The sequence below is a fragment of the Urocitellus parryii genome, chromosome 6 (assembly GCF_045843805.1).
Source record: "Urocitellus parryii isolate mUroPar1 chromosome 6, mUroPar1.hap1, whole genome shotgun sequence".
NCBI classification, from domain to species: domain Eukaryota; kingdom Metazoa; phylum Chordata; class Mammalia; order Rodentia; family Sciuridae; genus Urocitellus; species Urocitellus parryii.
Window position 1 is genome coordinate 7,364,230 of NC_135536.1, and position 15,499 is coordinate 7,379,728.

A 15,499-nucleotide genomic window follows, 5' to 3' on the forward strand; every position below is an offset into this window, starting at 1 on the left:
CTGTCAGGCTGCTTTGTGCAAATAACCCCCCTTCCTGGACAGCTGTCAGGGTGAGTCTGGAAGAGCGCCTGGCCCCTCCCCCAGGGCAGGCGGGGTGGGGGCTCCGGGCCCTGCGCCAGGCCCTGCACACACAGGCCCCCTCCTTCCTGCTGCAGCCCTGGGGCCGGGCCTGTGAGCCTGTCCTGCGGTGGAGGAAAGGGGACAGTGGGGGGGCACGTCCTTGAATCCCCTGGCCTTGAAGCCAGGACTCCTACTCTCTCTGTGGCCTTGCTTCTTGGATGAAGAGACACCCCCATCACTGTGTCTTATACAGAGTAGGTGCTCAATAAAAATGAGTGTCAAGCTGGAGGGAAGCAAAGGAGTGGAATATAAAGAAAAAAAGGGTAATTTAAAAACCCACCAAACAGAGAAACTCTGCAGGACTGGAGGGAGGGGTTCTTTCTCTCCTGGAATTTTGGAGCTCTGCTTTGTCTGTGTTACTCTGGGTCAGATGTAGTCTTTGGCCCCTGCTGGTCACCTGTCACCTGTGGGACAGTGGCACCGGTGAGGTAGGCGGGGAAGGCTGCAGAACCCACTTGGCTCACAGCTGGGGCTCCACCATCTCCTCTCCCCTTCATGGAGGTCGGAACTGGGGGTGAAACGTCTGATGCGCTCTTAGCAGGAAATAAGACGAGTGTCCCCCAAGTCCCCAGCCAGCGCTTGCTGTCCTGATGTAGAGGGTGTGGAAGTCCGTCCCCTGCCGTCGATAGAGCATGGATAGACAGACAAACCAAAGAAAAAGGAATACCAGCCTCCTGGAGCTTGTCCCCCACCCTCTCCTCCCAGATTGAGCCTGTCTTCTCAGTAGAAAGACACTTGCTTTGGGAGGGGGTGTTAGGGGAAAGGGGCTGAGGCTCAGGGCCACGCTGCGCTTCCTCCTTGTGGAACCTCAGGACCTTTGCTTCACCTGTGACTCAGTTTCCCATCTGTGAAGAGGGTGGTAGATACTGGGCGGAGACAGCTGCAACCTGCAGCTGCCGTGGGGACAGTTAGAGGAACCTCCACCCCATTCCTGAAGGAAGTGAGGACCTGGCTCCCTGAGCTGCCCAGGCCTGCCTGGTGTGGTCATCGCCAGGTCTGGAGGAGGGTGGGGCTCAGGGGGGCATGGCTCTCCTCTCCGGGGCCTTTGCATAAACAGCTCCCTCTGATCTTAGCTGCCCTTGCTCCTGGGAGCACAGTTTCAAAGGATTCTCCGTGGGCCAGAGCCAAGCCCAGTCCTCTTGGTGTGCAGAACCCCCACCCAGGCTCCCTGAGCCGGCCGAACCCCTGGCGCGGGGCCGAGAGGAGCCTTCAGAAGGAGCGCTTAGCGAAGAATGCGGCCATTCAGACGGTGACTGTCCGTCGCCCCACCCTCTGTTCTCCGCCTGGGGTGCTTGGCAGCCAAGCCAACCACAAGACAAGTTTTATCATCTGTTAAACCTGTCGTTCGGAAAAAAAAAATGACTTCAATAAAATATTTCAACAATTATAGTCCATTTTAATTAGGTGTGTACCACATAATTATAGATTAAAAAATGAATAGGGTTTCAAAACCCAGCGCCGTGGTCCTGCGAGCTCGCTCCTCTCCCTGTGGGATTTCCAGCCCAGTCCTGCACCTGAGGAGACGCCGCATACCTGGCGGAGCCCCCTGCGCCCCAGGACTCACCACCTCCTCTCACGGTCCCCACCTCCAGCGGGAGTCCCACCCACTGATGAGCCACTGAGGAGGAGGGGAGCGGGTGGCAGGCTGCAGGACTGGTGCTGGAGACAGGGACTCCGGACATGGACAGTGGGGGGCGGTGAGAGGAGCTGCTGGCCCCGCCAGCCCTGGGCCACTCTCTGCCCCAACAGGAACCTGCTGGGTAGCCTGGGCACACTGGCTCCACTCTCTGGATGGAGCTGCTTATCTCTTAAAAGAAGAGAATTAGACCATCGCTTTCCCACATTGATTTTTTGGAGAGGAGGGGGCACTCATTTTTATTATCTATTTATTTTGATCAACAGTTTGCTCTATTTGAATGACACCCAAATTGTCCATATTAATGCGTCACGTGATGTTTGGATACCGTGTACGACTCATGAGATACAAATCAGGTCAAACTTACCTCTCACAGTTATCATTTCTTTATGATGGAAACACTCGGAATCTTTTCTTCAGAATATATATACATATGTATAGGGCTGGGGTTGTGGCTCAGTGGTAGAGTGCTCACCTCACAGGTGCAGGAACCTGGGTTCGATCCTCAGCATCACATAAAAAATAAATAAGTGAAATAAAGGTATTGTGTCCAACTACAACTAAAAAATAAATATTTTTTAAAGAAGAATATATATATGCAGAATACACACACACACACACACACACATATTTGACCTACTGTGCATAGCCCATCAGAGCTTCCTGCTCCTGTCTCGCCATAGCTGGTATTCATGGAAGGCCTCCCCCTCGACCCCTTCCCCAGCTCCTGGTACCACCATTGTTCTCATTTTCTATGAGGTCAGCTTCTTTGGATTCTGCATGTGAGGCCCCGTGGTACCTGGCTTCCTGAGCCTGGCTTCTTTCATTTAACACGATATCCAATGCTATCCACGCTGTCACGAAGGACCACTTCTTATTCTTTTTAGGGCTGCATACTTTTCCATCATGTCTATGGTCTTCCCTATCCATTCACCCGTCCATAGACATTTAGGTTGTTTCCGTTTCTTGGCTGATGTGAGTGCGCAGGTGCAGGTGTCTCTTTGACAGACTGGTTTCATTTCCTTTGGATGCACACCCAGGAGTGGGATGGACGGATCATATGTAGTTATAATTTAATTTCTGAGGAGCCTCCTTGCTGTTTTCCATAATGGACGTGCTAATTTACACCCCTCTAGCAGTGAGCATGTGCACCCTGTTTTCCCCCTCCTGTCCAGCGCTTGCTACCTTTTGTCCTGATAACGCCCACCCCCCCTCGGCAGGTATGAGGTGCAGCTCCCTGCGGCTTGGGTTTGCATTTCCCTGATGACTGGTGACCTGAGCCTTTGGTCAGTGCTGGCTGGCCACTTGTGTGTCTTTTGAGAAACGTCAATTTAGGCCTGCTGCCCAGCTATGATTGGGTCATTTGCTTTTTGCCGTGGTGATTTTGGAGTTCCTGGATGTTAGACAATTGCCAAATGTATGGTCTGAAAATCTCTCCTGTTCTGCAGGTTGTCTCTTCACTCTGATGGCTGCTTCCTTGGCTGTGCAGAAGGTTTTTAGTTTGATGCAATTCTACTTTTCAAATGGAAATTTGGAATAAAATCCCAGTACACACTTAGTTAAAAATACAGGTGCCTGGTCCAGGGAGCCTGGTCCTGAACCTGCTCTGGTGACCCTGCAACACTTTAAAGCTTGAGGAGACCAGGCAAGGTCATTTGCAGCTCATTTGTTTCTTGTTCAGAAAGTATCCACCGAGCACCCAGGTGCACCAGCCCTGTCCCAGACGCTCACGGGTAGCAGGAACCAGGGCTGGCCAGTGTCCCTGGTCCACTGTGGGACTTCCTGTCCAGTGGGTGCAGAGGAGGGCTTGTTCCTACCTCTGTCTTCTTGCACTCAATCGAGTCCTCAGCATAATCCCAGGGAGGGGACTTGGGGCCTCCCCTCACTTGTGGGGCTCCCCCAGGCCTGGGACCCAGCCTGGGATCTTGTAGTGCAGATCCCAGCAGCCCCTCAGGACCCCAGCATCCCCCCTCTTCACGTACTCCCTGGAGTTACCAGTTGAACTGCATCTACCAATTGAGGTTGGGATTCTGCCTCCTTGGCCCCGAGTGACCATTCTACATGCCCTCTGTCCCTGGGAGTCCTTTACACCCTCAGGACACTGCTGTGGGTGGAGACCCCTGGCAGTCCCCCCTCAAATTAACTCCTGCCCTTCCCACCCATGTGCCCAAAGAACCTCGGCACCTGTGGTCTCGTTGCCCATCATGCTAAGAACCACCTTCTTCCTTGCGGTGTGCTTGCCTCAGAGTGTGGCAGACACTCTGCGTGGGACCAGAGGTGAAGAGCGTGGGCCACCACCTCAAGGTTTCAACGTCCTCTCTCAAGGGAGAGCTGCGTCTTGTGCATGGTAAGAGGGGCCTGCTTCTGTGAGAGCGTGCGCTGGGTGGGTGATTGACAGGAGCTGGGGAGGACACGGGGAGGAGGGCTGGATGAGCCCACGGGCTGATACACCTGGACAGCAGACAGGCAGCTGCCCAGGGAAAATCTCGGTCCCAAAAGATTAAATGGAAATTCCAGAAACAATTCCCAAGTTTTAAATAACTTCTATTAGGGTACATTGTGATTGTTCTACGTCAATTATTGTTATAATTCTGATATTGTTATGATTAGTCTTTGTTAATTTCTTACTATGCCTGTAGTAATTTGTAAATAAACTCATGTAGGTATGTGTTTACCACAAAGGGACAAAAAGCAGATCCAGGTTTTGGGGATTTGGTACTACTGGCGGGTGTTTTTGGCTTTGGGCACCCAGGAATGTCTTGGAAAAAATCCCCAAGGGATGGAGGGCTTCTGTAATGTGAGTGGGTGGAGAGGAAGTGGGGAGACATAGGTCGGGTGAGCGGACAAACTGATGAACAGATGCGGGATGAATTAATAAATGTGGCCAGGACACAGGGAGCCGCTGGGTCTCTTTCTCTCTGCATCTGTGAGTTGCAGGCAGCAAGTGCTTGGGTGATGGGAGGAGTGGGCCAGGGTCAGCTGCGGTAAGGAAGAAACCCACGAACGAACGGACGGTAAGTGTGTGTGTGTGCACAGGGGGGCAGGCGACGTCCTCTGGAAGCCAGCTCTGCCGAGTCACTGTGGTCCTGGTGGCGTGTGGAATCCACCGGAACTCAGGGAGGCTCTGCAGACAAGCTCCGGCCCATCCGAGGATGTGCAGGAGGTGAGTGGGCTCCCCTGGCTGTGCAGCTACAGCACAGGCCGGTGACTCACCCCCGAAGCCTTCCAGAAGCCGCTGAGCCAAGTGCCTGGAGCTGCTGCTGCGCGGAGCCCTGGGAGATTCCAGGAGCCTCCACGGGGCCAGGCTAGCTGGTGGCAGGACGGCACCAAAGGGGCTGCTATACGGTTCTCTGCCATCGCCTGGATAAGAGGAGCCAAATGATTTCCCACAAATTCTGGGACAAATGTTTGCCTTAAGGCTCAGAACGCGGTGCCAAGTTTCGGCCCAATCAGATACTTCTGGGTGCTTGCGAGTCATTTGAGAAAGAAAGGGAGGGGTAAGAGAAAGAGGGGAAGGGAGAGAGGGAGAAAAGGAGAGAGGGAGAGAGGAACCCGAAGTGGGGCAGGATGGGGAAGGGAGAGGCTCCCGGGGGTGGAGGCAGAATGTCCTTGGAGGACAGCAGCCCTGCTGGGTGCACCTGGCAAGAGGGTCTCGAGGCTCTTCCCAGGGTGGGGCAGACTCGTGTCAGCAGTGCTGGGGGACAGCTGAGGCTCTGCGGCTGTGGGGGAGCCCTGTCCTCCCTGTGAAGGGCTGTGTGGCCATCCCAGGACAGCTTTGGGGCTGGGGCTGGACACAGGGCTGCTCAGCATTGCGTGGCCCCTGCCTGGCTTTCTGCAGCTGCACCAAGGCTGCTGTCCTTCTCCAGGGGTACCTGGCACACTTGGGCATCACTGCATCCCCAGGGAGGAAGAGTGTGGGTGCAGAGGTGCGGAGGGGCCTTCTGTGTGGGGAGGAGCTAGAGGCTCCAGGAAGGACCCAGCTCTGGGTTCCATACCAGGCCTGAGGACGGGGGCTCCATCCTGCAAGGCGGGGCCGAGGTGCAGGAGCGCTGATGTCCTAGAAAGGTGACCTGGAGCCACACATGTCAGGAGGACACCAGGGACGGGTGGGAAGCAGGGAGGCCAGACTGGAGACCCTAACAGTGGCAGGTGGAAGACCATCAGACCTGGCTGAGAGCAGCCACTGAGGGGAGAAAAACAGTGGCGATGGGGGGCAGGTGACTGTAGGGTGAGGTACAGGAGGACACCATGCCCAGGGTCATGGTGGCCGGGCTTGGCATTCATGCTGGCACTGCCTTTCTGAGTCAGGGAGGCAGGGGACACTGGTGGCCAGAGCAGGGGCCTGCAGGGCACAAGCTCCTGCCTCACTCTCCTGCTCAGCCTCCTGCAGTGCAGTCTCCAGGATGCTGTGGAGTTTCCCTGGACCCCTGGGTCCCTTACCTGGGCCCACGTGTGTCCTGGACACACCTGGTCATAGTTCCCACAGCTCCTCATGCACGGGAGGCACAGCAGCTGTCACCCACTAGCTCTGAGTGCCCTAAGGGCAGGGGCAGTGTGGCCCTGGGTCCAGCCCAGGCAGGTACAGCTCTGGGCTACTGAGTGAGGAGCCCATGAGAGAGGGTCAAGGAAAGGGGCAGGCGCTGGGAGGAAAACAGGGCAAAGAAACACAGGAAGACAAGGGCCAGGGGAGGGAGGGAGGGAGGCAAGGAGGGGAGCGCAGGGCCAGGAGGCTGGCCTTGCCCGAGCCTCTGCCTGCCCTGATCAGGAACTTCCCCAAGGAAGGGGACTGAAGGAGAAAGGGAGGCAGGGACCCGGCTCCGGCTGTCACTGGGTCTGCTAGTGACGAGGTTTGGGAGGCCCTGTTATGGCAGAACAAGAGCTGATCCCCTGTGTTCCCCAGAGAGGGTTCCGTCACTGGGCCCACGCCCACTCTGAGGCTCCAGGGTTGACTCTTGCCCTCTGCCCGTGGTCACTCTCTCCCTCATTCGCTCACACAGGCTGCCGGTGCTGAGCTTGAGCGAGGGGCTGAGCTTCGGACCAGGCTGGGCAGGTGGCTGAGAGGGGGAGCGGCCAGGGGCTCCTGAGGTCAGTCCCGCTCTGCCCTAACTCAGGACTGGGCCTTCTGGAAAATCTACACCTGAGTTTCCTTCTAAGCAAATCAGCCCAAAGGTGCGCTGGGAGGCTGCAGGGTGGGTGGGAGAGGATGCGTGTAACCACCCCACCCAGAGCTTGCTCTGCTCAGCGGATAGAGCCCCTGAGGGTGTCCTGGGGGTCCAGGAGGAGGGTGAGTCTGAGCCATCACTGCCATGGCGTCCAGGGGGCTCCATGAGAGGAAATGGGTGGGGGAGGCTTGGGGAGGCAAGGTCAGCTTCTGAGAATGCTCTAGAACATGAAGCCCGAATCCTCCTAGAACCGTCTAGACAGAGGAGGGGCAGGGCAAAGGGGGCTGAGTCCTGGTGAGGCTCAGCTGGGCGAGGGCTCTGGGAGGCTGGGAAGGGTCTTCTGGATCACCTGCCTGGAGAGTGGGCCCACGGTCGGTCGCCCAATCCTGACTGTGGGACCAGTGATGGAGTGGCAGATTAAAACACCGTTCTGACGGCCATGGCATTAGCCCTGCAGATTTCCTTGCACATTTTAAAACAAAGAATCGTGATTTAAAACAAAAGAAGGTGTGTGAGGCAATGGGTGTGTCCATGAGCTCCACTGAGCTCTTCCCCTTGGTCACATATATCAAAACCACATGTTGACACCGTCAATATGTACACTTTTTATCTGTGAATTAAACATGTAAATAAATACATTTTAAGTCATAATATTGTTTCCTCTAAATCCACTTCACTGGATGGGCGGGACCTGCCCACCTGATGCAAGATCAGGGAGGGATGGTGGAGGCCGCTGCGTCTGGTGTAAGGGACACGGGATCTGCTGGGGTGCAACCTGTGTCCCAAGGATTTCTCCAGGAACCACTGCACACACTGCCAATTTCACAGCCACACCGAGTCTCTCTTGTTTTCCTGTTTCACAGGTGAGGGAATCAGCCCTCAGGTGGGAAGTGGTCAGCATTGGTCTCCGTCCTTCCAACCTGCAGCCTACAGGCGTGGCCAGGGAGGACTGAACCAGGTCCTGACGGAGGCCGGGAAGGAGCCAGGTGGACCCCGAGGGGTGGGGCAGAGATGCTTGGAGCCAGGAGACTGGAGCCCTGGTGGCTGCTGCAAGGCCTGTAGTGGGCAGAGAAGGCCTGGCTCTTTGCAAGGACCACCCAGGCCTGGGCGTGTGGTGGCTGTGGTTGCTCAGGCTTCTCCGCATCTTAGACTCCGTTCTTGGATTACACTTCCGCAGCCTGGAGACAAGGGGAGCCTCCTCCAGTGCCCCAGCACGTGCCCGGGGGAACTTCCTGCCCGAGGGCCCCTCTCAGTTCAGCACTGCCCACCTCCTGGGAGCTTACCTTTATTCGCCGTCCTCTTCTGTTAGTTTGTTTGTCTGTGTGTTTTGCAGTGGGCCTGGGTCTCAGGGTCTGGGGCCAGCGCCCCACTTGGCCCTCATGCTCCTTTCAGGCAGACCTGTGCTGGGAGGGGCAGGGCGTTTTCTCTGTCGCTGTGGCGGAGCCTAGGGAAAGGCCAGGATGGAACCCTGGCAGGGCAGGTGGCGCCCGAGGGCCAGCGGGTGGGAGGGAGCCGGCTCTGGAATTCAAGGTCCCAGCAAGAGCCCAGCTTGTCCACTTTTTGCAGACGGCCACTCAGACAAGCACCTCAGCTCTCAGAGCCCAGGGGTCTCGTCCACTGTGAGCTGGGAGGACACAGGGCCTCTGGCGGGCAGCTGGGAAGTGCTGGAGGTGCAACAGGAAATGCCTGTCAGCTCTGTGGAGGCCCAGGAGCCGGTGACTACGGAGGGGTTTGCAAAGCACTTAGCCGGCTGCTCGCCTAAGTGCCTAATAAATGTGAACTACTATTATTATCATCATTGTTACTACGACCGTGTTGCCATTCTGTCCTGGGGCTGTTTCACATTCTGCCCAACTCGCGGCACCGCCCTGAGCAGCCAGCGTGACTATGCCACAGCACGTTCTCTGCTCTGCCCAGTGGGGTGTGAAGTCACGGGCATGTGAACCCAATCCCTCTCCTCCAGGGTGGGCTGTGTGGCAGCTGCTATCATTCATGCCACACCCTGCTGGAGGGGACGTTTCTGTTGTGAGCACACTGGCCTCTGCTGCAGGTGTGAGGACAACTCTGACCTCCCGACCTGAGACCACCCCCACCTGTGACCTCCCAACCTGTGACCACACCAAAGTGGCCTCCCACCTGTGACTACCTGATAACCCCACCTGGGACCACCCCCACCAATGACCTCCCCACTTGTGACCTCCCATCTATGACCTCCCCACCTCTGACCTCCCCCACCAGGGACCTCCCCAACCTGGGACCTCCCCCACCTGTGACGCCTCTATCTCTGTCTCCACTTCAGAGATGAGAGCAGAGAGCTGGGAGGCTGGAGCTGGCACATGGATCAGGATTCGGGGGCAGCACTTCTGCCCATGGCCCTGTGTGCCAGGGCCATGAGGGTTTTGCTCCTGGCTCAACTGGGCTGAAAATCTGAATCAACGGCCACTGCTATTGATGCCCAGTAATGGAGGGGCGCCATGCACGGCCCTGTTGGGAAGAGAATCGTAATCCAGGGGGAAGTGAGCCAGGCATCAAGGCATGGGAGTGCCACATGCTCCAGGATGTCATCTTCCTTGGTTGCTTAGTAGCCATGTGACAGTTGGGAGCTGGAAGACCTCGCTTTCAGGCCACACTCGGGCTGCTGTGTTTTAGTAAATAAAGTTTTACAGGAGCATAGCCACATCCATCTGTGCATTGTCTGTGTGTATGTGTGTGTGTGTGCACGCGAGTGCACATGTGTGACATACTGTGGGTGGACCACTGGGCAACATTCCTGGCACAATTTTTCAGACAGGATCTCACAAAGTTTCTGAGACTGGCCTTCAGCTCTCAGTCCTCCTGTCTTAGCCTCTCGCTGGAACAACAGGCGAACCCCCCACCCCCACTCCCGTGCCCAGTTGCTGTGCGTTGTTGATGGCTGTCTATGCACCACAAGGGAAGAGCTGAGTTTTTAGAAAGGAACCATCTGACCTTTAAAGCTAAGATATTTACTATTTGGCCATTTATAGAAAAACTTGTCTGATTCCTGGGTAGATGTCATCTCTTGAATCTCAGTTTCTGAATGAAAAACTGGCTTCTGAGTGAAAGCTCCAGAGGATGCAGCGAACATGAGTTCTTGCAGCCCTGGTGGGAGCTGGTGCAGGTGGGAGCTGGTGCAGGTGGGAGTTGGTCCAGGTGGGAGTTGGTCCAGGTGGGAGCTGGTGCAGATGGGAGCTGGTTCACAGTGGGAACTGTTTCATGGGAGATGGTGCAGGTGGGAACTGGTCCACAGTGGGAGCTAGTGCAGGTGGGAGCTGGTCTAGATGGGAGCTGGTGCAGGTGGGAGCTGGACCAAAGTGGGAGCTGGTATGTGGGAGCTAGTGCAGGTGGGAACTGGTGCAGGTGGGAACTGGTCCACAGTGGGAGCTGGTCCACAGTGGGAGCTGGTGCAGGTGGAAACTGGTGCAGGTGGGAACTGGTCCAAAATGGGAGCTAGTATGTGGGAGCTGGTGCAGGTGGGAACTGGTCTAGGTGGGAGATGGTGCAGGTGGAAACTGGTCTAGGTGGGAGATGGTGCAGGTGGAAACTGGTCCAGGTGGGAGCTGGTGCAGATGGGAACTAGTCCACAGTGGGAGCTGGTGCAGGTGGGAGCTGGTGTAGATGGGAGATTGATCAGGTGGGAACTGGTGCAGGTGGGAGCTGGTTCAGGTGGGAACTGGTTCACAGTGGGAGCTGGTGCAGGTGGGAACTGGTCCACAGTGGGAGCTGGTGCAGGTGGGAACTGGTCCACAGTGGGAGCTGGTGCAGGTGGGAATTGGTCCATAGTAGGAGCTGGTGCAGGTGAGAGCTGGTGCAGGTGGGAACTTGTCCAGGTGGAACTCCTGCAGATGGGAACTGGCACAGGTGGGAGCTGGTGCATGGGAGCTGGTGCAGGTGGGAGATTGTTCAGGTGGGAACTGGTGCAGGTAGGAGCTGGTCCGTGGTGGTGGGAGCTGATATATGGTGGGTGCTGGTTCACAGTGAGTGCTGGTTACATGGGTGCTCAACCATAGTGAGAGCTGTTTTACTGTGGCAGCTGGTCCATGGTGGGTGCTGGTCCATGGTGGGTGCTGGCTCATGGTGGGTGCTGATTCATGGTAGGAGCTGGTCGCCAGTGGGAGCTGGTTCACAGTGGGAGCTGGTCCATGGTGGGTGCTGGGTCATGGTGGGTGCCTGTTTAGAGTGTGTGCTGATTCATGGGGGGTGCTGGTTCACAGTGGGAGCTGGCTCATAGAAGGTACTGGGTAGAGGATGGATGATAGGAGGGCTGGGGCAGGACCTCTTGCCACATGAGGTGGGGTGGAAGAGTGACTTGGCAGGCTAGCCTCAGGGGGAGGTGGACCTGAGCCATGCCTGATTTTGCCCTGGCCTTGTGACTTTGGGAAAGGGATCGCAACTTTCATCTTGTTGTGAGTCACCATATATTGGGGTATCTGCTGGGGTTCTGCATGTTAATTCACAAAAACAAATGCAGACAAGTGTTGATGAGGTTGTTAAACTGCAGCCCTCACCTGATGTCGGTGGGAACAGAAAACACCATAGCCACTGTGGGAAACATTTAAAAATGTAAACCCATATTCACGAACGAGCAATTCCACTTCTAGATATCTACCGGGGTCTGCACCTGGTCTGCTGCCTGGGGACCTGTGGGCGGAACATCCACAGGAGGGTTTTTCACAGTAGCTCAGCTGGAGCCTGGATCTGGAATGTCCCTCCCAGGCCCATGTGTCAAAGCTTGGTCCCCAGAGGTGGTGCTGTTGGGAGGTCGTGGAACCTTTAAGTGTTGGGGTGTGAGGGGCGGCCTTAGGCCAATAGAGGAGTGCCCTCATGGGGACATGGGACTCCATTTCTTCCTCTTCCTCCCCACCCCCCATCCTGGCCCTGGGAGTAACTTTGCAGCACCACGGGCTCCCTGGCATGGGTGCCCTGCCTCCCTAGGTCCCAGCACCAAAGCAACCCTTTCCTGGGATTATGTCGGTTATTTGTTAGGTGACAGAAAACCCACTGGCCCTGGAGTTGTCAAGTGGAAGCAGCCTGCGGGCCCAGTGACTGACCAAGAGCTGTTGGAATCAATGGCGTATTATCCGGGAAGAAAAAGAAACGGAGCACCGTGATGCTGCCAAGAGCCGACCTGAAGCATGTTGGGCTAGGTGAAGTAGCTGGGTGCAAAGGGCCACCTGGGGACCGAGGCCCACAAAATGCCCGGCACAGGCAAATCCACAGATGAATGGCAACCGGGGGAGGGGAAGGGGGGGGGGTGACAGCAACGAGGCCTGAAGGGTCTTTATATGGGGTTATGCAAATGTTCTGAAGCCAGGTGGTGGCTGCACAAGTGAAAATTCACTAAGTGTCATTGAATCGCACACTCAGAATGACAGGTGTCCTGGTTTGCCAATGAACTGCTAAGGTCAGCTCTTGGCGTGGCACAGAAGAAGGCACCCTGGCTGTCCATGGAGCGATTCTCATTTTTCTTCTGGCCGGGGCTGAGCAACCATCAACCTGAATGGTGGCCCCAGCCCTGGGTGTGGAAGACCTCTGAGCTCCCACCAGCACCGGGGCTCTTACATGAACGACCTGGAGCCTCCTCTGGAAGTTGGGAGTGGTAGGCATTCCTGGAACCAGGGTGTTTTAATCGTGTAGTTCTGGGTCGACTGCTGTGTCCCCCCAGATTTATGTATTGAAGCCTTAGTCCTCAGTGGGATGGAATTGGGAGCAGAGCCTTTGAGAGGTGATGGGGTGTAGATGAGGTTTGGGGGCAGAGCACCCATAATAGCTTTGGTGTCCTAGTAAAGGGATACAGAGACTAGAATTCTCTCTCTTCCTGTGAACACACAGCAAGAAATTCTGTCTATAAACCAGGAGACCAGCCCTCCCCAAGAACCCGGTCAGGCGGCCACCTTGACCTTGAACTTCTAGTCTCCAGATCATGAGAAACAGATGCCTCTTGTACAAGTCTGCGGAGAGCAGCCCCAAGTAAGACCCCCATCAATCACAGGCTCTTGGTATGCCCTCGGCACCGGAATCCTCCCAGATCCACAGACGGATGCAGTGGCCACGTGGGGCTCTGTTTCCTTCCCCAGCTGACACAGATCTTCACTCCCTGTTCATGCTTCTACTGTGGAGGTTTGGAGAACAGAATGAATCTTGTGCTTAGAGGCCAAGACCAGAACCAGCTCCTGGCTTGGCTGCTAGCCAGCCATGTGACTTCTCCCTCTGTGTCCGTCCCACTGTTGGGGCTTTGGGAAGGGTCAGTGAGAAACCCTTGGCTGTGTGTGGACATGCCAGGTGGTGTGGGCTGCTGTCCCCAAGACCTGCCGCCTGACACGTTCTCCCACGGTAGAGACCTGTGGGGGGAGGCTACCTGTGTGGGAGGACGCATACGGGGCCTCCCAGAGCCCAGGAGTTTTGGGGTCAAGGGGCCGGAGGTTCCCGCTCTGCTGTGGGTCTGCCCTGAAGAGAATGCCAACCTTGGTGGCCCTCTCCAGTGCCCGCAGTCTGGGCTCTTGGAGGAACTCCACCATGCGGGCAGTTTGGTACCACTGTCTAAAGCTTGCCAAGCCCCGGAATCATCAATGTTGGGCAAGGGTCAGGAGGCAGGGAAGAGGCCTGGGTGTGCCTAAGCTTTGATGAGTCTGAGGAGCCCCATGTTGGGTGGTTTGGGTTGGAAAGTCTTGAGGTAAGGACAGGCCCCTCTCTGTCCTGGTCCCTGTCCTCTGAACCGACCCCAGGAAACTTCCTACATCTCCCAGAGCTTCACCTCTTTCTCCAAGAAGGGAAGATGCGGTGGGATCAGTGGCTCCGTGGAAACCGTGGCCCCCCTGTGCTGGGCGGCAGGGGGTGTGGTGTTCTTGGTCTCCTCAAGTTCACCAGCATCAGTTCCCAGAAGCAGCTGCAGAAAGAGCCCACTCTGCTCCCTATTTACCCGGGTCGCTTTAATTTGAGCAAATACGCAGAGCACAGATTGCTGGGTTGCGTTCTCCCTTGGAAAACAACGCTTGGTAAATACGAGCTCGCGCTATTATCTCGGAACGGGCAGGGTTCGCCTAAACACAGACATTTGGTAATTACCCCTGGAAGCATTTGCTTTGTGCAAAGAGGATCGACATCGGGCTGCCTCCCCTGCTCTGCCCCCAGCTTGGCCCGCATCAGCTCCTCCAGAGCCAGGGGAGTTAGCGGGGCTCTCGCCTCCCTTAGCCACCGGCCCCGGGTGAGGATCAGACGTCCTGCTGCAGGGGACATTTTTCCCTTGGAAGGGGGCGTTGCACAAACGTGTCTCCAGATAACTTTAAAAATGGAAGCTTCTTTGCCCTTTTATTGTTTTTTTTCTTCTTCTGGTGAAATGGAAACTAGTAGGCCCGACCTGGCCAGGAGTGCGGCAGATCCACGGGATGAATCTCAATCTTCACCCTTTTAATTTTTTTTTTTTTTTAAATTCAATAAAGGCGACTTAGGGCCAAGAGACTTTTTGGCTCTAAAAAGCATGTAAACATGAGTCACTGTTAATAAGGTGAGCACTTTACTTTGGGATTAGGCCTAAGTGACAGGGCCCTGGTCCCTTATTCCTACTTTGGGACTGCGCCAGGAGAATGCTTTGTGCTGTTCTGAAAAAAGGCAGAATTAGGCGTTCCATTTATTCTATTGATCTTAATAACCTCCTCTCATAAACACTTACTTCATGACATCAATGAGAGGGGGGCAGTGGTAAAGCTCAGAACAGCAGCAGTCGTTGCTTTGAGATGTTCTGTGAGCACCTCGGTGAGGTCGTTGACAGCCAGCTGTGCTGTCGGGACAGTTCCAAGGTGGCCTTCCACCCCTTTCCCTGAATGTGCAGGAGGACAGGGAGCTTAGCGTCAGCTCCTGTTCATTCGGTGCATTGCGTTTTTCCTACTGGGAACTGGGATTTCCTGCAGATCCACGGACCAGAGAACGCCCAGTCGGTGGGTGAGACAGCGCAGTGCTTTAAGGGGTGCCACACACGCCTGCCTCCTTTGGTTTGTTCTCTCGGTTTTAAGAAGAAGAGCTTGAGGTTCCGAGGTGGGCCATGACCCCGTTGCCACGTTGAAATCCTTGGTTCAGTTCTGCATCATTTCTCTTTAAACAGTGTTGCTTCTCCCTTTATGACTCCATGGAGAGCAGCTTCCCATGGGCTGGGCCCCGGGAGCTGGTGGGTGGGGCAGTCCTGGGAACGGGAGGTCTCGCTCGCCTTTGTTCTGGGGCTGCCGATGCTTGCTCTTGGCCGTGGAGCCCTTCCGGGGGCTCTGCCTCACTTCCGCAGGCCTGGACTTGCACTCAGGGGTCAGAGGGGGCAGAGGGGCTGCGCTCCCAGGACTGTCCCGTGTCCCTGGGAGTCCCCACGTGGTGCTTTGCTCCAGGCCTTCTTTGGGAAGGACTTCCAGCCCAGAAGAGAGCGCAGGGAACTTTTGCTCCTGAGGACCTCACCCAGTGCCAGGGCCTCACTCCCACTGCAGTGTGGGGACTGATTTCTGCTGCAATTTAAAAAGAAGGTGGAGGAGGCGGGAAGTGGGGGAGCTAGGGAGGGAGGAAGGGAAGGAGGCAAGCCTGTCAT